General features: G+C 46.0%; 1 protein-coding gene and 1 pseudogene across 1 annotated transcript in view; one reads left to right on the forward strand and one right to left on the reverse strand.

Moving 5' to 3' along the window:
- The window catches only part of LOC135210947 (exosome complex component RRP4-like), a 602,376-nt gene that overhangs the window by 375,680 nt on the left and 199,999 nt on the right, over positions 1–26,697 (reverse strand).
- LOC135210649 (lysine-specific demethylase 7B-like) overlaps positions 1,982–26,697 on the forward strand; it is a 111,833-nt pseudogene continuing 87,117 nt past the window's right edge.

Consider the following 26,697-nt stretch of genomic DNA (forward strand, 5'->3'; position numbering starts at 1 on the left):
AGACTTTTTTGTGCAAGGTAGCTACTATTCTGTGTGAAGTAAAGCCAGAAAGCCACAGTAACTGATACTGGAATATGAGAAAATTATAGGATTTAGTACTTGATAAGCTATATGAGAGGTGAAATTATCTTCTTTACATAAGTTTACAGAATTTAAAGGTTTTTCCTTCGTCGTATTTACTTATTGTTTCAATACTGAAACCTATAGACTCAGTCTTTGCATTCAGTATGATAGAAAACGTGTCAAATAGTGTCATAGAAAAATATCCATATGCTAGACTAACATATTTAGGCATATGACGGTAACAGCTACTAGATCCTACAAAATATAGTACTGTGGTACAAGCAGATTAGTCAGCCTACTGCTTGGCAAAGAATTATCCAAATTTTAACATGAAAATGCGATAAAAGTCACAAATAAAAATAACAGACAGTATAAACATGATTAAAAGCATAGCAAAAGGCGGTAATATATCGATCGTAGACTGACGGAAATAAGACCGTTGTAGTACTGGGTAGTTTTACTTAAAAAGAACATTTGTTAGCGATAAACCGAGACTAATACTAATAAATTCAACAATATAGCAGAGAATGAGCTACCCGAAATGTTTACAGTATCTACAAACATTACTATTGTACTTCGCGGCGATCGAGCTCTGAACCCTCAGGGTGTAATACGTCTATAGACGCGACAGTATAATGCTTACTGGTTATTTTTTTTTTGTTTTTTTTTTTTTTAATTTTCAGAAAAAGTATTTTTTTTGAACGTGTTTATTGAACTTCATGCTACGTAAGCCCACCACTGATTCCCAGGTTTTGATAAGGGAACAGATTTCAATTTACTGATCATATCTCGAAAAATTATGAAATTGGTTACGGAGTGAACATAGTTATCTAACTTACTGACCAACATCTAGCAAGTGCAATGTTCGCAGTCATGTTAGTGGAAGCATTTACGTACTAGGAATGAGAAATACACGGATTTTGAAAAAAATTTATAGCATAGTGAGTTTATAAAGACTCGAGTAGAATGGTAGATCTTATCAGTTGCAATGTAGAATCCTAGGAAATTCAAAAGAATTCGACATTCTCTTTAAAACTTATCATAGACATTAAATTCGTTACCCTTCGTAATCTTAGTACTGAATTTTTAGTGGTCTAAAACCAGCTGGAATTATTACAATAAGGAAACCTTGTAACTATCGTTTACACTGATTAGCTACAGTTGCAGCATGGGAAAAGTGGTGGTTAACAGCGACACTACGGTAAAAAACTGAAGCTGATCTGTAATAAAAATCCAGACATAAATTATCTTGGTCATTTATTTAAGCAATTAACAACGGATATCCTGAAAGTTGCAAATCGCCTGCATCAACCGTTTTTGTGTGACCGCTGTTGAAATCCAAGAAATTCCTTTGCAGATTTTCTATGAATGGAACAAAAATCTTAATGATGGACCAGAAACTTCATTCCCCTGTTACTATCATATTTATAAACTAGTAACAAACAAATTTAGGTTCATAAATTTGCAGACGACGTGACAACGTTAAGATTGGCACGTAGGAACAAGAATTGGTGTTTGTCAGTTCTCAGGTAAATAGACGTGTCGAAATGCAAACGTAGACGTAATCTTATTTACCAGTTTCTGAAAAAAATAAAACATGTTTTTACTGCATGGAGCAATAAGTTATTTCTTATTAAGGCGATAAAATTATTCACATCAATGGTCGAATTATGAACATAATAAACGCATCCAATACATGGTAGCAGTATCTGAAAAATATTCATAGTTATACATAAATAAAAACGCCTGCCATGGCAATTTCTTAAAATTAATGCCGATCAACATCAATAAAAATATAATAAATGTTATAACATAGCTAAATTATATTCTAAATAAGATAAAGCAATGTCCATCTTATTTACACTTTTTTTCCCGGAATATTAACATATCTACAGATGCGTGTTTGTTTTGAGCCAAAATGGCGTTGGACGTTATTTATTGTTTATGTGGACAATCGAGGGATTTGTCCCGGTTTATTGATACAATGTGATATATGTAAAGACTGGTTTACGGAAGGTAAGGATATCCCGAGTTTGTGATCCTAGATCGTATGAAAATCGACGTGTTTTGGGAGAAATATGGGCGTTGCACTGTGGTCGTCTCCCCTGGGTTTTGACCCAACTGAAACTTATTGCTGAGGGGCGAAGGCCTCCAGTTCATATCGCGCTACGAAAATGGCGATTGATAACAGAACATACCCCTGAAGAAAACATAAGTTGACAATTAATTCACCCTCACCCAAAAAATTTCAGGTTTCCGAGGGTGAGGCACCTGTTGTCCAAGTTAGGCTCCCGTACCCTATGCCGTCGCCTTACGGTCGAGTTTGGTTGGCTTTGATATCTGAATTCGCTTTGACTGGACGTCAAATCAAATAATTCACTTGACTCATTGCGAGAAACTATTGACGTAACAATTCCATTGACAGCCTAAAACATAAATATCTAGCCCAGCTTTGACTGATAATCCTGAAGACATGTTCTTTAGGCTACAGAGGGTAAAGCACCGCTGTGGCGGCCAGACGACCACCTGCCTACAGTAGCGCGATCACTTTGCCAAACAATAACTTTTAGCTCTTCCAGTAACCTGATTTAGACATCAGTCACGAAGCCATCCGCCATGGAAGCAACACCTCGAGACCTCTACTTTCCTCTCGAAGTAAGTGTTTTCTCCCAAGTTAGAAATTAAGGCCATAATTTCCAATTAAAGAGAAGTTGATGAAAGTCATGCTCTGTGCTAACTTACCTCCATGACGCTTTCGAAATTTTACAGGTTAAAGCACTGCGGTGGGCAACCATTGATCTGATGAAAGACCACTTTTTCACCCGATAATTTGGAGAAACAACCAACTGGACTAGCCGAGCCACTTTCTACCACGTTTGAAGCCACCCTCCGAAAAAGTACTTTAACACGTCCTGACACCAGAGATGGTCATCAGTCATGAGTTGTTGGTGGTGAGAGCAGGAGCTCGAGACTTCTACTTTCCTTTCAAAGTACGTAAGTATTTTCTCAAAGGTAGAAATTAAGGCCATATTTTAAGATAAACGGAGGTTAATGAAAAGTCTGGCCTTACGCAGTGCACACTACCTCCACGACGCTTTCAAGATTTTTACTTAAAGCTATGAATAGGGTAGAATATCACGACAGGCCAACCCTCATCACGGTAGACGGGTCTTATTCACTCGATATTTAATTGGTGAAACATGAATACAATTGCAACTCTAAGCATACCATTTAATAGACTGAAGTTTCGTCAACAACATATGATATATGAAAGCCCCATACGAACTAAAATAAGCATGTGAGTTCTTCGTAAAATATGTTTTCAAGGCAGTTTTGAAATCCAATATGGCGGCTACGTTTTGCATGGACGGTTTCTCATCAGTGACGGCCACCATCTTTCCTTTCCCCAGCCTTCCCAGCACTCATTTGAACAATGTTAGCGTATGTATGTAACGTTTATTGATCTTACTCAAGATTGCAGTTGTAATCAGCACAATAAAACAACATTTGTTCCGACACGGCATACAAACCTTCGGTCCTTTTACAATAGGAAGGTACTAGCGGCAGCTGGATAGGTCGTAAGCTTTCGAACAAGGGGTTTTCGGTAGTTAACTGCTTGTCCGACAGGCAAACGCGCAGCGCGACTGGGAGGTAAACAAATCACTTTTGCTTTCAGGCCTGCTGGCGTGTGGACGTGTATCATCGCTCTCTGCCCGCTTCAATCGTCGTTTGCTTTCGCATGAATTGTGTTTTTCTTTTTCTATGTATCTCAGTGAAACTGAATTGTAAGTACAATCATTTCATTGAATTCAATTGTGAATTAAAGGATCTTGGTTCACAACGCCCTCCGATTACCCGAGTGCCGGGACTGAAGGGCGTAATTGCGGGAATTCATTTTCCCAGAATGATCCTCGTATTGTGTATGCTCGTGCGAGGGCGGGAGCGCTCGCTCCGAGCGTATATTGGGTTGGAAATGTGTAGATGAAAATCGTAAGTAAGTGCTCTTTTCATTTATATTTTTTTGACCTGTATGCCCGTTGCCGAACGAATGCGCTCGGCACGGAAACTTATTCAGTATGAAAGTGGAATCGCAAGTACAGTATTCTTTTTCATTCATATATTATTTTTTATTGTAGCAATACTCATTTTGGATCAGTTTCCGAGCTTGCCCGGAGATTGATCCTTCCCCCTTTTTATTTTGAATGAAGTGAAATCGCAAGTGCAGTTCTTTTTCATTTTCATTTTTTTTATTGAGATTGCATGTTGACTGGGATCAATGTTCCGCTATTCACGGGAATTGATCCTTCCCCTTTTTATGTATGAAGTGAAATCGCAAGCGCAGTAGTCTTTTCATTTTCATATATTTGTTGATTGCATCAATTCATTATGGATCAAGGTTTCCAGAAACCTTGATCCATAAAGGTAAGGAATGAAACCTTTCACCTTGCGCTCGGTACCGAGGGCGCAAATGCGCTCGATCCGAGCCCTTATTCATTGTGAAGTGAATCGTTTTGCAAGATTGCATTTTCATTTTGTTTTGTTCCATTATATTGATTGCATCAATATTATTTGGTTCAAGTTCCGCTCAGTCAGGGAATTGATCCTTATGCCTTGTATTCGTGCCGATGGCACGATTGCTCTAGGGCTTCTTATTTGTTGTTGGGTACATGGGTACTGTGCGGGGGTGGGGAGGGGCGAGACCCCCCCAGCTCAGTTCCCACAGATGGCTCTTCCCCTTGGGGGGGGGGGGGGGGGGGGGAGGTTATCGGCGTTCTTCCTCCTCGCCCGATCCGATTCGAGCGCGGGGGAGGGCGCTCGGTGCCCATGTACAATTGTATTAGGGGTCTTCCACTCGTTCGGGAGGGGATCAAACCCCCGCACGAGGGATTTCCCCCCCATTAATCGCTACTACTATTATTTCCGCAGGTGCTACTGCCACGAGGGTGGACCTTGGTGAGGTATGGGGGCGTCCTTCCAATTGCAGAGCGTGCTGGTGTCCAGGGCTGCGGTTCTATGTCTGGGCCTACTGCGGTCACCCATGGAGTGGTGACCACGCAACCAGGGTGACGACGTCCCTCCTCACCTGGTGTACTCGCCTCACGTGGTAACAGTCTTGCCTACAGCCGCTGTGAAGTGCCGTTCGCCGTACCGAGAGGGGGGCGTGCCGCCGCCGCTCGTGGTTGCCGCGCCTGCAGCGACCACACTTCCGCTGCCCTAGAACTCGCCCCTGGACCTGCCGCCGGTACCAGGATGTTGCTGGCTGCTGCTCCACTTCCTGTGTTTCCGGTGCTGCCTGCCGTACCTGCCGATTCTGGGCTGACTGTCCATGCAGTTGCTGCGCTGGCTGTCCCTGCCGTTGCTGCGCTGGCTGTTTTCCTGCCGTTGCTGCGCTGGCTGTCCCTACCGATGATGTGCTGGGCCGTGCCTGCTGTTCCTGAGATGCCCATACCTGCTGATGTCTCCCTGTTCGTGGTGGTACTACCCAGACTTTGGTCTGTCTGTACAGGTGCGTCGGGCCCTGTGGCTTCGGCTACAGCAGCCCCGGCTCCGCCCTGGATAGCAGATCTTACGTCTGTCCTGAGAAAGCTGACGAAGAAGAGGAGGAAGGTGTCGTGGTCGTCGTCTTCATCTTCTTCATCGTCGTCGGCCGCCGCCTCTTCCCCTTCGACTTCTAAGGCTTTACAGCCGAGGAAGAAGAAGGTCGCCTCCTCCCTCCTAAGAAGCTTCCTCGGGAGCTTCTCGGGACCCGTCTCACCTCGGTGGGACGGGAGGGTTCCTTCCGCTGGTCCTCCTGCTCCTTCGGGAGCGGGGCCCGTTCTCTTCTTCCGCAAGGAAGAAGACTACGGGGAACCAGCAGGGGTACCGGCTAGCACCGGTACTTCCTCGCCTGGTTGTCAGTGGTTCTGCCACTGCATCAGGGTCCGTCTCGGCCTCTCGCTTTTCGCGGGAAGGTACCGAGTGTACGGTCGCCTACCAGCGACCGTGCAGCCAGGAACCAGACCTCTGAGTCCGCTCAGCGTCAGGTTCACGGCACGGGGCGGAAGACTGGTGACAGCCGCTCATGCGACTCTCACCAGACCAGCTCTCACTCTCGCGGTGAAACAGCTGGGCTACGGGGAACGTGACGGTCCACGACCGACCACGGGCTGAGGCTGGGAAGAGGTCCTCCCGATTCGCCGGTGCCAGCCACGGCTGGAACCAGCGACGTGACGTGCCGTGAGGACAAGCACCGGTTCCCCTCACTGCGACAGTGGAGCCTGCAGGTCGCCTGACCGTCGCTCTCACAGAGAGCGATCGGGTACGGCAACCAGCACCAGCTCTTCTGACACTCGAGATCGGGGCCGCTGTGCTCAGCTCAGTCCAGCCGTTCTCCACAGCGAGACGGTTCGACCAGGCCTGCAGCTCGATCGTCACCGCGGGTTGACGATCGCCTGCAGCCCTCCAAGCCTGCTGGTTCTGCCAGCGAGCGACGAGGGACGTCAGGTCTGCCTCTCCCGTACCTTCAACCTCCTCGGGTTTTACACCGGGAGGAGCGAGGTATTGAGGAGGTGATCGTGAAGGGTGCGCCCCTCATGATCCCACCACGACGCCCTACGTGCCAGGCACGGTTCTTGGACCGGCCAGGAGGACGTATGCGCAAGTGGATGGGGAAGACCGAGAGGGCTGTCGCTGTTCCCCCCTTCTTAGGAGGAAGGTTCTCGGAATTGCTCTTGTTCGAAGCTTAAGGGGCTTAACGGTCCCACTCTGCAAGATGGCTGTGACTTCCGAGATCCAGAGGAACTTTGCCGAGGTTACGGCGCTGATTCGTCAGCAACAATGACCTCGGGGAAGGATCGCCGCTCCCACCAGCAGAGCCACGTCTCGGCTCGAGTCGTTTTGGGGCCCGAGAGGGAATCCAAAATCGACGGTGGGTCTGCCGCGATCGGAGCTTGCCGACTGGGTTGAGCCAGGTAGTCTCTCGTCTCCGGACAAGAAGGCTCTCTCGGTTCTGGACGGTCGAAACAAGCTCCTTCACCTCCTCTACTGCGACAGAGGCGTTTCTACGTGTCTTCGGACATCGTATTTATATATCCCTTCGGTCCTCCTCCGAGGTTTCGACCTCGACGAGGACTTGGAATGAGTCGGAGCGGTATCGGCTCTCTCCTGTCAGGTCTCGATCAGCCCCAACCAGACGACGTTCACAGTGGAAGGACGGCATTCACCCTCACCTGCTGCCGGAAGTGGGGGGGTGCCTGGCCAGCCATTGGGACCCGGTCCATCAGCAGGAGTAACGTTCAGGGGCATCGGAACGGAACGTAGCATTGAGACAGGAGATCAAGACCATGCTGAGCAAGAGAACTGTAGAAAATCGGTACGGATCAGTCACCGGGCTTTACAGCCGACTCTTCCTGGTGAAAAGTCTACGACAGGCTGGCGCCCAGTGATAGATCTCTCTCCCCCGAACCGGTTGGTTCGCCAGACCCGGTTCACGATGGAGACGGCACGCTCAGTGCTCGACTCTATCAGGAGAACGATTTCATGCTTTCAGTGGACTTGAAGGATGCGTATCTACAAATACCCATTCATCAGTCCTTCGGAAAGTACCTCCGCTTCATCCTCGAACGGGACGGTGTACCAGCTCAGGCCACGTTGCTTCGGTCTCTCAACCGCCCCACAGGTGTTCACGCAAGTGTTCACTCTGGTGTCGCTTGGGGCCATTCGCACGGATATGTCTGATGGGGTATCTCGACGATTGGTTAGTCCTGGCGAGCTACCCGCTCGCAGTTGCTACAGGACAGGGATCGACTGCTCGAGTTCTGTCGCGATCTGGGGATCGTTCTGAACTTCGAAAAGTCCGATCTCGAGCACAAGCAGAGGATGAAAAGTACCTGGGTATGCTGATCGACACGGTAGCAGATTCAGGGAGGCAGACCAGCCACGTTCCTGTCTCGGCAGGAACAGGTAGCTCAGCAATGGCAAGTCGTGATCGGACACCTGTCGTCACTCGGGAAGCCAGTCCCTAACGGGCGTCTTCACCTGCGGTCTCTTCAGGGAGACCAAAGGAGAGTGGTCACAGGCGACGGATCCCCCAAGCCTTCCATGGTCACTGACACAGGAGGTGATGGCAGGACCTAGCCAGGTGACTGGACGACAGGAACCCCTTAAGAGGAGTGCCTCCGCGCACTCTCCCCCCGGACATGCAGCTGCTCTCAGACGCATCGACCGAGGGATGGGGCGCACACCTGGAAGAGTGCGGACTTCAGGAGTGTGGTACGAGAACGACAAGCACCTTCACATCAATGTACTGGAACTAAAGGCAGCGTTCCTTGCTCTCCAAGAGTTCCAGGACCGCTTGATGGGACGGGACTCAGTGGTGTTTGATGTACGACAACACCACGGTGGTGGCTTACGTCAACAAACAGGGGGGGTCCTAGTGTCTCTCCCGTTGTATCAGTTGACTCGGCAGGTGCACGAGTGGGCCGAGGCACACTCAATAGAAGCTGTCGGCCACGCTACATTCCAGGAAGGAATGTAGTAGCAGACACGCTCAGCCGTCGGGATCAGGTGATAAAGGACCGAATGGTCTCTACACCAGGACGTGGCGGAAAGGCTCTTCGACCTGTGGCGGGGCGACCAGTCGAGGATCTGTTCGCCATCCGGCACATCAGGAAGCTCCAGGTGTTCTTCTCGGCCGTGCCGGATCATGGGCAGACTGCAGAGGACGCTCTTCAACACCCGTCGGACAACCTCTTGCCTATGCCTTTCCCACGTTCAGCCTGATTCGCAAGGTGATCAGTCGAGCACCTGGTCATCCCGAATCTCAGGATGATCCTGATGGCTTCCAAATGGCCACAGGCCATTTGGTATCCGGACCTGCTGGCTCTTCTCGCAAGAGAAACCCGAGAGAGATTCCCATTGGCACAACCTTCTCGGCCAGCCACACGTCGAGCGCGGTACCACCGAGCAGTCCAGTCCCTACGTCTTCACGGCTGGCTGTTATCACTCTGAGCGAACGAGAAGCTTTTTTCGTAGCGCAGCAACAGAGATGGCTGGAAAACGTCCGTCAGTCCTCTGCAGCTGTGTACCAGGGGAAGTCGGCCGTCTTCGGTGGTTGGTGTCGTAGACGGGGCCTATCTCTTCTCAGAGCCACTCTTCAGCAGGTAGCGGATTTCCTCGTTTTTTCTTCGCCGAGGAAGCTCCTCTAAGTTCCCACAGTCAAAGGATACAGAGCCGCCTTGTCGCTCCTCCTGAAACTGACGGGATTGGACATCTCGAACTCGTTCGAGATCTCCTTGCTTAGTAGCAGCTTCCAAAGGTCTTGCCAACCCAGGGAACTCGAATGACCCTGCCTCTCTTGCTGGACCTGGCATCGGCGAAGAGAGTACGGGAGCGTCATGCAGATAATGATGTGGATGAGATGCTGCTTTGGTCCTGGGAGGACGCTACGGCGCTATCTGAAGAGAACTCGACACCTCGGGCCTGAGTGTCGACGCCTCTTCGTTAGCAACGGGGTCAACAAGAAGAAGTATCAAGAACACTCTTTCGTCCTGGCTGCGTGAGGTCTTCCAGGAGGGCGTATGAGGCTGATGGTAGTGACGACATCCGTACGTCCCGTCCGAGAACTCACGAAGTTAGAAGTATTGGCCCCTCGTTGGCGTTTCGTAAGAACTTCTCCGTGGCGCAGGTATGGAAGGCAGGGGTCTGGTACAACCAGACCACCGGCAACTTCCTTATACCCTTGGATATTGCCCATAGGTCCTTGGATCGGTTTCCTTAGGACCCGTGGTGGCTGCTCAACACGTCGTCTAGCTAACCCAGACCCTAGCAGGCTGAACAGCATCGAGTCCTGGTGTGACTGTATGAATAGATAGTGATGAGAAAGTGACTGGCTTCTCTTTCTATCTTTTTCTTCCCCTCTACCTGTGGGTAGAGGGATACGGTCATCACCCTGCTGGATAAGGACGAGATGCCGGTGAGCTATTTGACAGAGCCCCATCCTATCCCTTTCACGAGGGATGGGAGCAGAATATCCACCACTTCCTTCTACAAGGGGGGAAGTGGATGCCTACAAGAGTCAAAACCATGACTTTAACTTTGCTCCTGTACAGGAACAAGTTCTTACATTGCTGGTACGAAGAGATACGCTTGCCTCTCTCTTAATACTCGGTCCAGAGGTCTGACCATTGATCCTGCGGTGCACACCCCGATCAATCGGACAGAGGTTTTCTTTGGATCCCCTCCCTCGCTCTTACGACCAGGGAGGCTTCCAAGGTTGGGCGAACACCAGTCTGTTCACAAAAGACTCAGATTCCACCACCAAGAAGTGAGTCTTCCTATTGTAAAAGGGACCGAAGGTTTGTATGCCGTGTCGGAACAAATGACAATTTGTCTAAAATTGCATTTTTCCTAACTATACAAACCTGAGGTCCTTTTACACATAGCCCCACCTCATGCCACCCCTCACTCTGCAGTTTTTGCTTGGGCCAAAAGCAAAAGTGATTTGTTTACCTCCCAGTCGCGCGCGCGCGCCTGTCGGACAAGCAGTTAACTACCGAACCCCTTGTTCGAAAGCTTACGACCAATCCAGCTGCCGCTAGTACCTTCCTATTGTAAAAGGCCCTCGGTTTTGTATAGTTGGAAAAAAATGCAATTTTAGACAAATTGTCATTTTGTTGCCTATATTAGTGAAAGTATGAAACTTGTTATTCCCGGGGTTATATGGTTGGAACTGAATTCATTCTTACCTTGTAATCGGCGGTTTTTATCCTTACTGCCATCACAACTGAAACTCCACAGTGCTTATTTGATTGTTATTATACACATTTTGGTCTCAGTTCACTCCACATTGCACTTTAAACCCGTTGCTGTTCCTGGTTTCTAAGCGCGCGCCATAAACACAATTACGAACAGCAGACGACGACAGACGACGAAACTGCAAAGTTTTATTCCCTAAACTGTTTACTTTACTCGTTATTTAGTTTAAATTTACTTTGTTATTTAAAAATTTTGATTTAATTCATGTATATTATCCCTTTTTTGCAACCAAATTACCCCGAAAAATTACAGATATTTCTAAAGTAGATAAAATCAAATGTTTCTAACGTTTTCGTACATCTGCTGCCGAAAACCATAGAGGAACGAATACGGAAAAAGTGCAGAGGAACGACTAGTTTTTTTTTTTTTGCTTTTTTTTTGTTTTTGCATAGCACTTTTTCATTGATTTCAGTCTTTATTAGTATTTTGAATGTCTTAATAATCGTATGCCAGAAATAAATGTAACCTTTAATGTTTGCATGCTTTAATGTTTGCATGCTAAGAATGGCAAAATCATCGTTGCCACATTAGTGGAGGCTTCACACATACGCCGTTCCATTATTACAAACTGTTCCATGAATTCTAGTTGTCATAGTAATGCAATAATGATAAAAATTGCTTTAATATTTATGTATATATACTTTCCAATACATAGGCCTAATTTCACCAATTTCAACGTTTTTTGTGTGTAGTCTTATACCCAGTTTGGAGGGTCCAACACATACCGAATGGCAACACAGAGAGAGAGAGAGAGAGAGAGAGAGAGAGAGAGAGAGAGAGAGAGAGAAAGGAAGGCGAGGAACGAAGAAGAAAAGGGAGGCGGTGGAGGGGGAGGGGGGTGGGGAGAGGGGTAGGTGGAGCTTTAGACACGTGTTCGTATCCATTTTTCTGCGATAATGGAGTTTTTTTGTCTCTGGTACAAGGACAAGTCGTTATTCTTTACGATTAGTGATTCACGATACCCTTTATAAACTTACGGCACTGGGTGTATGCACTATAGCAAATCTCGTTCTGTTACGAGTGTTCGTCAACAGAAATAGGTATTGCCCAAAACGTGCTTGCACTGTCTCTGAAACCCATAGTAGACATGCTGCTTAGTTGTCAATCAAGTTTTTATAACCAAGTATTTTTTACAAGCTAGCTATTGAATAAATTTGTATTTTTCTCGGTCAAAACATATCGCCCCTCAATGCTAACTTTCCTCTTTTAACGACTTTCTGGTCATTGCAAATTCGGCCCCATAATTTCTTATGGTGCGAAAACAGACAGAGGCCCATGGACCGAAAACGATTGCGTCACACTACGGCGATAATCCAGCAGTAAAACATCTTCATATATCCAAAAAGTAAATAATAAAGATATATATGCGCATTACGATTATAACAATTACATGTATAGCTGATAACAATCTGCATGAATAACTGGTAAACTGTTCTGCAATGACAGTTGAGTATAGCAATTATTTACAATAGGTACGAAAGTCAAGATGTCGTGACGTCATAATACAGAACTTAAAAGAACGTTCTAATTCAGAAAATAATTACTTAAATTTGAGTCAGAGTCGAGTTACTTTTTCAATAACGAATATTTTCATACAATGAACTTACCTGTCAGATATATACATAGCTAAGACTCCGTCGTCCCAGCTATGTATATATCTGCCAGGTAAGTATGTATGAAACTTTATTGTTATAACAATATCATTTTTCAAATTAATCATCATAAATATGTAAAATATTGATGTTTTACTACTTATTTAAAAATTAGCTAAGAGCACGCTTCTTGTCATCTCTACAAAACAGCTGTTTACTCCTGGCTTGTTGTTGGTGAGAATCGTGTTTCGATTGTTGTGATAAAAGTGCTCCAGCGTCTGTGGGTACAAGTGGTGTGCGGATTTATCACAGGAAATGGAAAGTTGTTGACACAAGCGACTCTGTAAAACATCGAGATGGCGTCAATCTTCGAAACATTTTTAGTTGTAAGTAAAAATTTCTAAAGCGTTTTGGTGAGATTTCCACTGCCGTGGGCGCCATTTTCAGTACCCTCTGTTTAAATCTTAAAATTTGGCCTTAATTTCTAACTTTGGAGAAAATACTTAACTTCGAAAGGAGAGTAGAGGTCTTTAGCTCCGTTTCTCACCAACAACAAGTCGCGACTGATGCCCATCTCGGGTGTCAGGACGCGTTATAATGTACTTTTTCGAGGGTGGCAAACATTGATTGTAGGTGGCCTGGTTGGCCTGCCGTGGTAATCTACCCTACCTATTTAGAAGATTGATGCCATCTCGATGTTTGCGGAGTCGCTTGTGTCACAAACTTGCCATTCCCTGTGCTAAATCCGCACACTACTTGTACCCATAGACGCTGGGGCACTTTCATCACAACAATCGTAAACAACGACTTCCAACCACTACTGTTTTAAGGAAACTTTGATTTTTGTAGAAAGAAGAAGCGTGCACTAGATAATTATTTAAATGAATAGTTAAACGGCAGTCTAAGATCATGAATTGCATAAATATTTTTACATGTTCATGATTATTAATATGAAAATATTTGTTGTTGAAAAAGTAACAAGATTCCTGACTCAAATATCAACAGTTTGTTCATGAAACTTACCTGACAGATATATTATATAGCTGTATTTTCTGAAGTCCGACAGAATTTAAAAATTCGCGGCACACGCAGTGGGCGGCCAGTTGGTAGTACCCAATTCCCGCCGTGGGAGGCGGATATCAGGAACTATTCCCATTTTCTATTCATATTTTTTCTGTCGCCGGTCGGTAAACAACTGTTTACAGACCTCCGCCTAGGATTTTTGAAAACTCATTAGCCGCTTAAGTATCCTAATTATTCTTTCGATTATTAACTTGGATTTGTGGCTAGGCATACGCTATCGTAAATTTTTTTCATTGCATTTGATGTCTGAAGCTAGTTAGCCTAGTTTCAGACTTTGTTGTCTGCATGGTAAGGTGAGGCTACCGGAACTTTCGGTAGACACTTCGCTAGTATATGATGTGTTTTACATGTTTTCTTTGCATAAGTTCAATGTAATTAGTGTAATGTGTGACTGATTACGGAAGAAGGAGGATTCATGTACGCATTTTAGAGCGTGTTAGAATCAGGAGTTTTCCTCCACAGTAAACAGAAGTTAGAAATAATGAACCTTCTAACCTCCTGTAGATTTTATTTTGCCATAACCCTGATGGATGGCTTACGGGCCTAGATAGAAGTGTCTGCTAGAGATACATCAAGTAATCTTAGACTAAAGTGCTCGCTCTCCAATCAGTGTTGTGAAGTGTAGTGCCCCTTGTGTTGTGGAGGGGAGGGGGCGTCAGATCGGCCCCATAATGCCTCTAGGCCTGGACCTCTGTCGGACTCCCAGGACTCAGGGAGAGGGCATGTCGAAAGCCGCAAGAGGGTTACGGGGGCTCCCCACCGATCTGGCGTCCCTTCGGCAGAACCTGTTGACGCTTCCCAGGCTGCTAAAGATCGTGCACGTGCACGAATCTTGAAGGATTGCTTCTCGTACCTCCGAGGCGTCCTCCCCGCGCAAGGGTTGGAGCTCTCGGAAGGACTCGCGCGCCCTCTAAGAAGCTTTAGAGAAGAGACGCTTCACGTCCTCTCTCTCGTTAGGAGGGAACGTCAGATCGGCCCCATAACGCCTCGAGGCTAGACCTCTGTCGGACTCCCAGGAAACCAGGGAGAGGGCATGTCAAAAGCCGAAGGAGGGTTACGGGTTTTTCATGCTGATCTGGCTTCCTTCGCAGGTCCTGTTGTCGCTTCCCAGGCGTGCCGAAGATCGAGCACGTGCACGAATCTTGAAGGATTGCTTCTCGTCCTCCGAGGCGTCCTCCCCACACAGGGGTTGGAGTTCTCGGAAGGACTCGCGACCCCCTAAAGAAGCTTTAGAGAAGAGGACGCTTCACGTCCTCTCTCTCGTCACGAGAGGATGAAAGAGTAAAGAGACCACATTTTCCCTTTTAGAAGAATGCACTGGCTCTTTTCCTAAGGGACATTTAAGGAGGCTCATTCATCTTGCCAGAAGAGTGATTTGAGCCTCCTCGCGAGTGAACGCTCATAGTATACATCATATATACATTATTAAGGAGGCTCATTTCATCTTGCCAGAAGAGTGATTTGAGCCTCCTGCGAGTGAACGCTCATGAAGTTAGAGCTGTTTCAACCTCGCTAGCATTCCAAAAGAATTTGGTAATCAAGGACATTCTTGATTCCACCTTTTGGAGGAGCAACTCAGTATTCGTCTCCTCTCCTCATGGCGCTCCGTATACGTTATGTAAACGTTCGCTTTACTTCGAAAAAGCAAGCTGATAAGTTTGACGGCCGGCAAGCTGCTTTGCACACGGCATAAGAAGGGCAATTTAGACGTGAGGAAGCTTTTGGAGGTGCTTGACGTCCTATAAGTAGAGACATTCTCCAGGACGCTCGGCAAGCACCTTGCGGAAGACGAAAAGCCATACGTCTTCCTTTAGTGTTCACATCTTCAGGAGCACGTGCGGCTCTCCATGGAGACTCGCATGAGGACGTCCCTTAAAAATATTCAACGTCATAACGCAAACGCGGTTCGTCATAACATTGAGATGTTGGCAAGATCGCTCGCCAGGACGCCTCTTGGCGGGCCTTGCATGCATCAAGGCACTCAACGAGTTCCTCTCTGAAACGTCGTTCAGAAGACTTGGTGTTCTCTGCTCAGACACGCTCGTAGCTAAGCAGGACGTTTTTTGAGGACGCTCAAGCAGGACGCTAAGCAGGACGCTTTTGTAGGACGCTCAGCAGGACGCTTTCCAGGAGCTTTGAGGACGCCCTCAGCAGGACGCTTATGAGGACGCTTTTGTGGACATTCGCCAGGACGCTTCGGTGGAAGCTCGGCAGGACGCTTTGCGAGAGAAAAGACTTGTTGAAGGCGTCTTATTTGCTGTTGAGGATATTTCTTTACGAGAAATTTTTAAAAAGGATTCGGAGTTAGCGGAGAGACATACCCGAATTTTTTCTTCGATCCCTCTTTCCTCTTCATCGATTTCTGTGAGAATCGGGAAGATTATATACTCGGATTCCTGGGTGACTTTCGGTCATGTTAAAGGGTTTTCCCCTATTAGCAAAGTGCTAATAGTTTTTAGTCAAGTCGGACGGTTTTTACCTTTTTCCCCATTGTCATTTAAGTGGGGGACCCCTCATTAAATGGGGTAGTTCTCATTGACATAGATTTTAACGTTTTTATCGTTTAAGCGGATAAACTCATTAACAAATTTCGGAAGAGCTCTCATTCATTTTCAGAGGCTCATCTGGGGAGTAAGAAAAAGACTTGTAGACTAGATCCAGGAAGTCTTATGTCCAATATCATAAGAACATTGAACGGTCCTTTTCGATCCTCGGTTCTCTTGATGATCTCTATTCGAATATTACTCCCTTTTCTTGGCAAAAAAGAGTCAGGAGTTCTTTTAAAAAGTCTCATTCATTAGAACGTGGACAGTCGTTTTCCCTTTCTTTCTCTCTTCCTCGTCGAGGAAAGATGTAGTAGAGAATTTTATGTTCAAATTACTACAAATACTTATGTAGTTTATCTTTGCGTCATTTTGCTAACGCATGGGTCAAGTCATTTACGCATATCGTATTTACCTCTGCGGATAGAAGCCGAAAGAACTGTTGTTCTAATGTATTTATTTGACACTCCCTTCAACCTTCCAAGAGTTTTCGGAGTAAGAACAACTCTTCAGGTATTGTTACGACAACACCAACTCAGCTTCTGTATTTAGCGAATTCTGTTTCGTTTAAATAGGCCTGCTTGAGAGTTTTCCTTTTGCTCGATAATATCATACCTATTCCTTCGTAAAGGGAGTAGCTGGCAACTCAGGCAGTTAGTATTCTGTTCACCATTGAAGCTTTCCTTCGAGGAAGACTTCTCCTTCACTCTCTTTGATAGAGATCGAAGGTGGTCGATCTCCAATCCTATTTTGTTTTCTTGAAGGAAAGAATTTAGGATGGAGATCGTTGTTCAGAATCCTATAAATATACTACGTATATTAACCTCGCGACATGATTCTACTAAGCAGTTGAATTGTCCGAGGGGTAGGCGCATATCCTAGTTTTTCTACGGATTGCGACTTAGACGAGAAGTATTCTAATTGAACTGCAACTCGGGGTTGCCTGCAACCTCCCAGGAGTTGTTTCAATTTTATATACTTATGGTTTTGTCACGACAACACCATTTCAACTTTTATATTTGACCGAAATTCGTTTCGCCTAAATATAATTGCTCGAGCATATCTTTTATGCTCGGTGGTTCTAGCCGAACGCATTCCTTTGTGGAATATGGATTACCTGGCAACTCAGGATGACGAGTCAGCGGGAGCTCAGGCTCTGCTACTGCGTATTGAACTGCCTGTGCCTGATAGCAGCTCAGTATCAGCTGGGCCTCCGAGATGCACGGTTGTTTATGTCTCTCTCTCTCCCCTGCTTTGATTGACTACCGAACCGTATCTCTGCCCAACAATCTTGGACTTAGGTCTCTGATTAAAGGGGATTCTCGCAATTATGAAGGACCATCTACTGCTGTGACGATAGATTCCATCGCCTTCGATATTGCGAGAATTTTCAACAGAGATATCTCTTAGACTTATTCATTTTACTGTTTACCGCACGGTAACAGAAGTCTGTACAAGTCTCCCGCTGCATCGCAACTGATAATGCGAATGATTTTGCAGACATCTGAGTTTGTCTTTAAAATATCTCATATTCGTAGGTGTACAATTGTTCATTGTTCATCCCGAATTAACAGATATGTCATAAAGACATCGCCTACTCTCCGACCTGACAGCTCTACTTCCAAATGTTCAGCCCATGAGAAGCAGTTCTTCAGCGGCTTTCCCCTGTGTTTTCATTACTGAAGAACGCCCCGCTTTCATTGCAACTACGACTTCTCACTGGACAGCAATGAAATAGCGGTTAGCGTTTCAGTCATTTGTAACACAGGTTCAGAATCTTGAGAATCCTTCTCTCAGATTCGTCTGTGAAGACGTAGGTTGCATTCAATATCTACCTTCGTCTTCAACGGTACATAGCGATAAGATCTTCAAGAGATGGCAGTCTCTTGGCCAAGGCAAAGCAGGTGTTGCCTATTTTCAGTGTTCAATCGGAGGAGGCCGTTTCTGGAGTAAGTGAAAGGGAAATGACTATTCCTCCAACTCGACCTCTGTGAATTTCCTTATGGTTCTATCTTTCCGTCTGAAGTATGAGATAAGCTAGAAGTCCTAACTATTGTAGAATATGCAAATATGTTGTTGACGGCCTCTAGGCTCAGAGATTCGGTTCTGTCAAACAACAAAGCTTCACGATCTTTGAGGTCTGTGGAGATCTTGAAATTCTCTGGACCAAAGGTTCCGGCATGGAACTTAGACGTAGTCTGAGTTTCTGATGCCAAAAGCATTTCGAACCTATCCTTTCTGCGAACTTAATACACGTGACCAGAAAGGCTAATATTCTAACCGCTCTAGCCACGGCAAAGAGGGTTAGTGAGGTTTTAGCCATCATCAGAGGTTTTGGCTTTAAAGGACATAATGCGGTCTGTCCTCTAAGCCTTCCGTTCTTGATAAGAACGGAAAACCTGTCTAACCCTTGACCCGAAGGCTTGGAGACCAAGGGTATGGCACAAATTATTGGGCAAGGGCATTAGAGTCCTGTGCCCTGTAGGGTCTCTCAAGTTTTATCTTGATAAAACTATAGAAAGTCAAGGTCAATGGACAATCTGCGGTGCTCCGTAAAAAAGACCAGACTGGTTCATGTCCAAGAACACCTGGCATTATAGCCAAGGAGTCCTTTTAAGAGGTCTCATTCATTATGTTGGCATCAAGATTTGAGATTTTTTCTTAATATGATGCTCAAGAGGTGAGGGCGCTGCCTCGGAAGCATTCAACAGAACATGACACTCAGTAACATCCTGAGTGCCACGCTTAGCGAAGCAACTCTGTGTTCGCTTCACACTCCCGACAATATGCGGTGTTCCGTAAAAGACCAGACAGGTTCATGTCCAAGAACACCCTGGCATTATAGCCAAGGAGTTCTTTTAAGAGGTCCATTCACTTATGTTTGCATAAAGATTTGAGATTTTTTCTTAATATGAATGCTCAAGAGGTGAGGGCGCGGCGGAAGCATTTCAACAGAGCATGCACTCAGTAACATCTTGAGTGCCACGCTTTAGCGAAGCAACTCTGTGTTCGCTTCACACTCCCGACGGGATGTGAAGACGACATTTGAGATCTGTAAGTCGCTAGGACCATACATTTCCGTAGATATATTATTGGGGGCAGGAAGCAACACGAATCCTATCCTATAGAAAAAGTTGGGATAGGTGTGCTTTTAAACTTTGAAGGGTTGGTCGCTTGAGGCGCGTTCCTTTTCTTTAGCCTGGAAGTTATGGAACTAACTTTGATAGGTTAGGTCAGGTGGTGGTTTTAGCTTCGGTGCCCTCAGAAGTAGGTCATATGGTCTAGTCCCACATTGTGGTCACGCCCCCGTTGACAGATCATCTAGAGCGCACCAGCATTACAGGTCTCTACCTCGCTGGCAACTCTAGTAACGCAGAAGCAGACTTTGGTGACAGTAATCACGAAGTCGGCTATGCTAACAGGTGAGGAACCAGATGTATATCATCTACTTAATTTAGTTTCCCAAAAAATCCTATTCTGTCTCTTCCCACCATCCGAAGGTGGGATTCAGCTATATATATATCTGTCAGGTAAGTTTCATGAACAAAATGTTATTGTTATAATACAATTAAGTTTGTTCATACTTACCTGGCACGATATATATAATTAAAGTGCCCACCCACCTCCCCTCAGGAGACAGTGGCACTGATAAAAATATGAATAGAAAATGGGAATAGTTCCTGATATCCGCCTCCCACGGCGGGAATGGGTACTACCACCTGGCCGCCCACTGCGTGTGCCGCGAATTTTTAAATTCTGTCGGACTTCAGAAAATACAGCTATATATATATCTGCCAGGTAAGTATGAACAAACTTAATTGTATTATAACAATAACATTTTTGATTGTGAATGGTACCTACGGCATTCTTCGCGTCTCTTCAATTGTTTATCAGTGTTGCCAATTGGTATGTGTTTACCCTCCAAACTGGGTATAAGACTTACACAAAACCGGGGAAATAAGTGAAATTAGCGTATCTATTTGTAGTATATATACATATTAGAGCAATTTTATCATTATTGCATTACTATGACAACTAGAATTCATGGAAACAGTTTGTAAATGCATCGGCATATGTGTGAAGCTCCACTAGATTGGCAACGATGAGTCATTTTGCCGTCGTCTGCTTGTATGTACTTCAGAAATATCTGTAATTTTTTGGGGTTAATTTGGTTGCAAAAAAGGGATAATAGACATGAATTAAATAAACATTTTGAAGTAACAAAGTAAAGTTAAACTAAATAATGAGTAAAGTAAACAATTAAGGGAATAAAGCTTTGCACCTCATAAACCGTGTACTACTCGTGTGCTGCCTGTAACTGTGTTTGTGGAGTGAGCGCTTAGGAACCAGGAACCGCAACGTAGTTCAAGTGCAATTTGGAGTGAATTAAGACCAAAATGTGTATAATTACAATCAAATAAGCACTGTGGAGTTTCAGTTGTGATGGCAGTGAGGATAAAACCACCGATTACAAGGTAAAAATGAATTTCAGTTCAAACCCTGATCCCAGGATTAAGAAGTTTCATACTTTCACTAATATAGGCAGCAAAATGTTGTTTTATTGTACTGACAACTGCAATCTTGAGTAAGATCAATAAACGTTACATATATATGCTAACATTGTTCAAATGAGTGCTGGGAAAGATGGTGGCTTGGCTGTGGTTACGATAGACACCTCACGTGGTTGCCGCCATATTGGATTTAAAAACTGCCTTGAAAACACATTTTACGAAGAGCACACATGCGTATTTTAGTTCGTATGGCACTTTCATATATCACATTATGTTGAGGAAACTTCAATCTTTTGAATGGTATGCTTAAAGATGTAATTGCCTTCGTGTTTCACCAATTAAATATCGAGTGAATAAGGCTGAGCCACACAATGACGATGGCTCCACTACGGTGTTTCCACAAATTGGTGAAACAACAATGCAATTGAATATTTAAGCATACATTCAAACGATTGAAGTTTAGTCAACAATATGAAACTGCCATTCAAAGTATAATAAGCATGTAAAGGACTTCATAAAATATGTGTTCAAGGCAGTTTTTAAATCCAATATGGCGTGGTATGGTTGTGAACACAATTCGGTTTTACTATCGTGGCCACGTCTTTCCACCCAGCCTTCCAGTGCTCATTTGGACAATAGGGGAAACAACTGCCTTGGATCGATGTACTGAGGTGGATGAGCCTTATTCACTCGATATTTAATTGGAGAACAAGAATACAATTACATCTTTAAGCATACCATTCAAAAGATTGAAGTTTCGTCAACATAATGTGATATAGGGGAAACAGCCGACAGTGGATCCATCTTCATCGCGTGGATCAGCCTTATTCACTTGATATTTAATTGGAGAAACAAGAGTACAATACATCTTTAAGCATACCATTCAAAAGATTGAAGTTTTGTCATAATGTGATATATGAAAGCGCCATACAAACTAAAATAGGTCGTGTGAGGTCTTCGTAAAATATGTTTTCAAGGTAGTTTTTAAATCCAATATGGCATCCACTGACTGAGGTGCCATTCGCCAAAATTCCGTAAAACCGAACAAAAGATCCAATATCTTTCCCAGCCTTCCCAGCACTCATTTGAACAATGTTAGCGTATACTATATGTAACGTTTATTGATCTTACTCAAGATTTTGTGTAAGTCTTGTACCCAGTTTGGAGTGTAAACACATACCAATTAGCAACACTGATAAGGTACTGTTCACAGCAAAACTGTTGATATTTGAGTCAGGAATCTATTTACATTTTTAACAACGAATATTTTCAAATTAATTATCATGAATATGGAAAAAATGTATGCAATTCATGACCTTATAACTGCCGTTTAACAATTTATTTAAATTATCTAGTGCACGCTTCTTCTTTCTACTGAAAAAGCGTCAGTTTCCTTGATCCCTCACAGCAGTCATCATTTGTTGTCGATTGTTGTGAAGAAAGTGCTCAGCGTCTATGCGTACAAGTGGTGTGCGGATTTAGCACATGGAATGGAAAGTTTATTGACACAAGTGACTCCGCAAACATTGAGAGGGTGTCAGTCTTCTAAATTGTTGGTGTTAGGTATAAGTAAAAATTTCGAAAGCTTCTTGGAAGTATGTTTGCACTGCGCATGGCTGCGCTTTCATTAACCTGTTTAATCTTAAAATATGACCTTAATTTCTAACTTTGGAGAAAATATTTACTTCGAAAGGAGAGCAGAGGTCTTGAGGTGTTGCTCTCACCACCAATGACTCGTGACTGGTGTCAGGAAGTGTTAAAGTGCTTTATTGGAGGGTGGATCCATCCGCGGTGAAAACTGGAGCAGCTAGTCCAGTCAGTTGTTTCCCTATGAAAGGCCCATACGAACTAAAATAAGCATGTGAAGTCTTCGTAAATATGTTTTCAAGGCAGTTCTTAAATCCAGAATATGGCGTTGTCTGCCTCCGGTCCATTTCGTAGCCGGCATTGATCCAACGTCCTTCCAACCTTCCTAGCGCTCATTTGAACAATATTAGCATAAATATGTAACTTTGTTCATGAAAACTTACCTGTCAGATATATATATAGCTGTATTTCTGACGTCGACAGAATTTCAAAACTCGCGGCACACGTAGTGGGGCGGCCAGTGGTAGTACCCATTCCGCCGCTGAGAGGCGGATATCAGGAACCATTCCCATTTTCTATTCATATTTTTTCTGTCGCCGGTGCTGCAAACAACTGTTTACAGTACCCCCTCCGTCTAGGATTTTTGATTTATCTCGCTTAATATTATCTGGATTGACTTTTGGTATCGACTTCTGGATTGTTGGATGGCACGCGTAATAGTGGATTGGTTTTTGATTTTGGATTGGCTTTTCTGTGTACATGATGTCGGGATCAAGTACTGGAAGTTTCAGAGTGTGTGTGAGGAGTGAATGTAAGGTGAGGCTTCTTAAACCTTCAGTTGATCCTCACACAGTTTGTATGGATTGCAGGGGGCATGTTTGCTTGGTTGATGATCGGTGCAATGAATGCAAGGATTTGGATGATGATAAATGGAAGATGTATGAGACCTATCAACGTAAATTGGAGCGCGATAGAGTCAGGAGGTCTTCCTCCAAGGGCAGTTCTACTAAAGGTAAGGAAAGTAACATTTCTCCTCCTCTAACACCAGTAGATTTTGCTCAAACCTAATCCTGTTTTGTTGCCTTCGGGCCCCAGTGCTGTGTCTGGAGAAGGTAACACCCTTTCTCTGATTCTTGAGTCTATTCGCACTCTCGAATCTAAAGTTTTGGCCCTAGAAACTGGCCCTGTGAAAGTTTGTGTTAGTGCCCTATTGTTGTGGAGGGGGCGTCAGATCGGCCCCATAATGCCTCTAGGCCTAGACCTCTATCGGACTCCCAGGACTCAGGGAGTGGGTATGTCAAACGAAAGCCGCAAGAGGGTTACGGGGGCTCCCCACCGATCTGGCGTCCCTTCGGCAGGCCTTGTTGCTAAATCCCAGGCTGCCAAGGAGCGCGCACGAGCGCGTGTCCTGAAAGATGCTTTTCGTCCTCCGAAGCGTCCTCCCCGCGCAAGGGGTGGAGCGCTCGGAGAGACTCGCGTCCGTTGAAAAGGACCTTTCGCTTTGAGAACGCTTCACGTCCTATGTCTCCGCTTTCGTCAGAGGATGCTTATGACGCCTTTCCTCCTCAGAAGAGAGGGAGGCTTTCTACCGACGAGGACGTTGGTTTCACGCACAGGTGTGTTCACCTGAGAGGCAGATAGCTGTACCTGCTAGAAGAAGGAGGCGTCCCCTCGCCCCTCGCCTTCTCGCAGGCTCAGTCCTGCCCCTTACTTCTGCTCCTTCGTCACCTACGAAGGATCCTAGTGTCCCTTCAGGACCAGATTACGTCGCTGATGGCTCAGAGGACTCGCCCAGCAGCAGTCGAGCCTAAGCGTAGGAAGGACGTTCGGCTGCCCGTCAAGAGGACGAACGCCAGCCCTCCTAATTCTCTCGTCGTCTCGCTCGTCTCTCTCTCCTCCTCCGGATCGTCACCGTTCTCGTTCTCCGAGTAGATCTTTCGCTCTCTCAGTAGAGGACGCTCGCCAGGACGCTCGGCGTTCGAAGCAGGACGCTTTGCGCTCTCGGCAGGGAGCTGTTGAGGACGCTCGGCAGGACGCTCGGCGTTCTAAGCAGGACGCTTTGCGCTCTCGACAAGGCGCTGTTGAGGACGCTCGGCAGGACGCTCGGCGTTCGAAGCAGGACGCTTTGAGTTATCGACAGGACGCCTTTGAGGACGCTCCTCAGGACGCTCGCCGTTCGAAGCAGGGACGCTTTTCGAGCGAGGCAGGACGCTTTTGAGGACGCTCAGCAGGACGCTTGCTTGGCTAAGCAGGACGCTTTTGGCGCCTCTCGTCAGGAAGCTCGCGCTTCCTCTCGTAGGGACGTGTCTGTTAAGACAGTTCCCGTTGCTTCTAAGGACGCTCCTCTTTCACAAGATGTCCGTCCTTCTAAGGATCGACGTAAGGGCGATTCCGTACCTGTAGCAGGTACTTCCAACCAACGGAAGTCATTGTTCAGGATTGAGACTGCTGGACGTACGCCCTCTCCTGATGGACGTTCTCCAGTTCCTCTTAGGGAGGAAGGGGAACTTAGTAGTCCAGGGAGTTCCGTCGAAGAAGAACAGCCGGTAGCTTCAGCTGTCTCGGACTATAAGGTTCTTGTCAGGCTGTTACGTTCATCCTTCGGGGAGAAGTTCCAGCCGGCAGCCCCTAGGTCTCCTCCCTCTCAACTTTCGTCTTCCAAGACCGTTAAGACCCCTGAGTTCGTCGAGATGAAGACATCGCTGTCGACCAAGAGGGCTTTTAAGAAGCTTCAAGACTATATGTCTCGAGGAAGGATCAGGGCAAGACCATTTCTTTCGCCTTCCTCCCTCTAGACTCGCCGGGAAAGGAGGAATTTGGTATGAAACCAAGGAGGACGTGGGAGTAAAGGTTCCTTCGTCCGCTCTGGGTGACTTCTCCAGTTTAGTGGACGCTCAGAGGAGGTCTCTCTTATCGTCTGCTAAGGTGTCCTGGACTCCTGTGGAGACGGACCACCACTTGAAGGGACTGCTTCGCACCCTAATGTCTTTAATTTCCTAGACTGGTGTCTGGGAGTTTTAGACCTTCAGTCTAGAAGTCCTGATTCTCTCAGTCTGGGGGAGCTGTCCCAGCCTGGTGTTGTCATGTATGGACAAGGCCGTCAGGGATGGTTCGGAGGAGCTAGTTTCTCATTTTGGAACTGCTTTCCTGAAGAAAAGAGCTCTTCTTTGCAATTTTACCGCTAAGTCGGTCTCTCCCGCTCAGAAAGCGGAATTGCTCTTTGCGCCTCTTTCGGACCATCTCTTCCCCCAGGCTATGGTAAAGGATCTTGCAAAGAGTTTGCAAGAGAAGGCGACCCAGGACCTCTTGGTACAGTCTTCAAGACGTCCAGCAGTTCCTTCCACTTCGGCATCAGTAAACCCCCGAAGAAAGTCAAACCCTTTCGCGGGGACACCCCCCTCTGAGAGTAGCTCCTCGAGGGAGAGGTTTTTCGAGAGGAAGAGCTTCATTCAACCCAAAACCACCAAATGAAGATCTCGTCCTTCAGACGCCAGTCGGGGCCAGACTGGAATTCTTTGCGGAGGCTTGGAGGCCAGAGAGGGGCGGATCCTTGGACTCTCAAGATAGTAGAGCGGGGGTACAAGATCCCCTTTTTACATCCTCCTCCTTTAACATCAACTCCCAGAGACCTCTCTCCATCTTATCAGGGAGAGAAGAAAAGTATTCTTTTTCGATCTGTTAGACCAGATGGTCGAAAAAAGAGCGGTGGAACAAGTCTTGGACCTGGAGTCACCGGGCTTCTACAACAGGATTTTCCTAGTGCCGAAGCAAGTCGTCAGGTTGGCGCCCAGTCTGGATGTGAGCAGGCTCAATCTTTTTGTAGAAAGATCAAATTCAAAATGGAGACGCCTCAGTCGGTGCTGGGAGCTTGAGACCTGGCGACTGGATGGTGTCTCTGGACCTGCAGGACGCGCACTTCCACGTCCCCGTCCACCCTCTTTCAAGGAAGTACCTGAGATTCGTCTTAGACAACAGGGTTTGGCAATTCAGAGCCCTTTGTTTCGGTCTCAGCACGGCCCCGATGGTTTTCACAATGATAATGAGGAATGTAGCGAAGTGGCTCCATTCGTCAGGGATCAGGATATCCCTCTACCTCGACGATTGGGCTGATCAGAGCGTCGTCGAGGCAGAAGTGTCTGAAGGACCTTCAGTTTACGTTAGCCCTAGCAAGTCTCTGGGTCTTTTGGTCAACTCCGAAAAGTCGCATCTGACCCCGACACAGTCCATCGTGTATCTGGGGATTCAGATGGATCAGTGGCTTTTCGGGCGTTTCCATCCCAGGAACGTCAGCGACTGGGGTTAGAGAAAGTCGCAGCCTTCCTAGAGAGAGAAGCTTGTTCGGTGAGGGAGTGGATGAGTCCTGCTGGGCACCATTTCCTCGCTAGAAAAGTTTGTCTCGCTGGGAAGACTGCACCTCAGGCCTCTTCAGTTTTTCCTTGCGGAAGAATGGACGTCGAAAGAGGACCTGAATGCGATCCTAAGGATCTCCAACAAGGTAAAAGTCCACTTAAGATGGTGGCTCGA

This window comes from Macrobrachium nipponense, chromosome 4 (assembly GCF_015104395.2).
Source record: "Macrobrachium nipponense isolate FS-2020 chromosome 4, ASM1510439v2, whole genome shotgun sequence".
In the NCBI taxonomy this organism is placed as follows: domain Eukaryota; kingdom Metazoa; phylum Arthropoda; class Malacostraca; order Decapoda; family Palaemonidae; genus Macrobrachium; species Macrobrachium nipponense.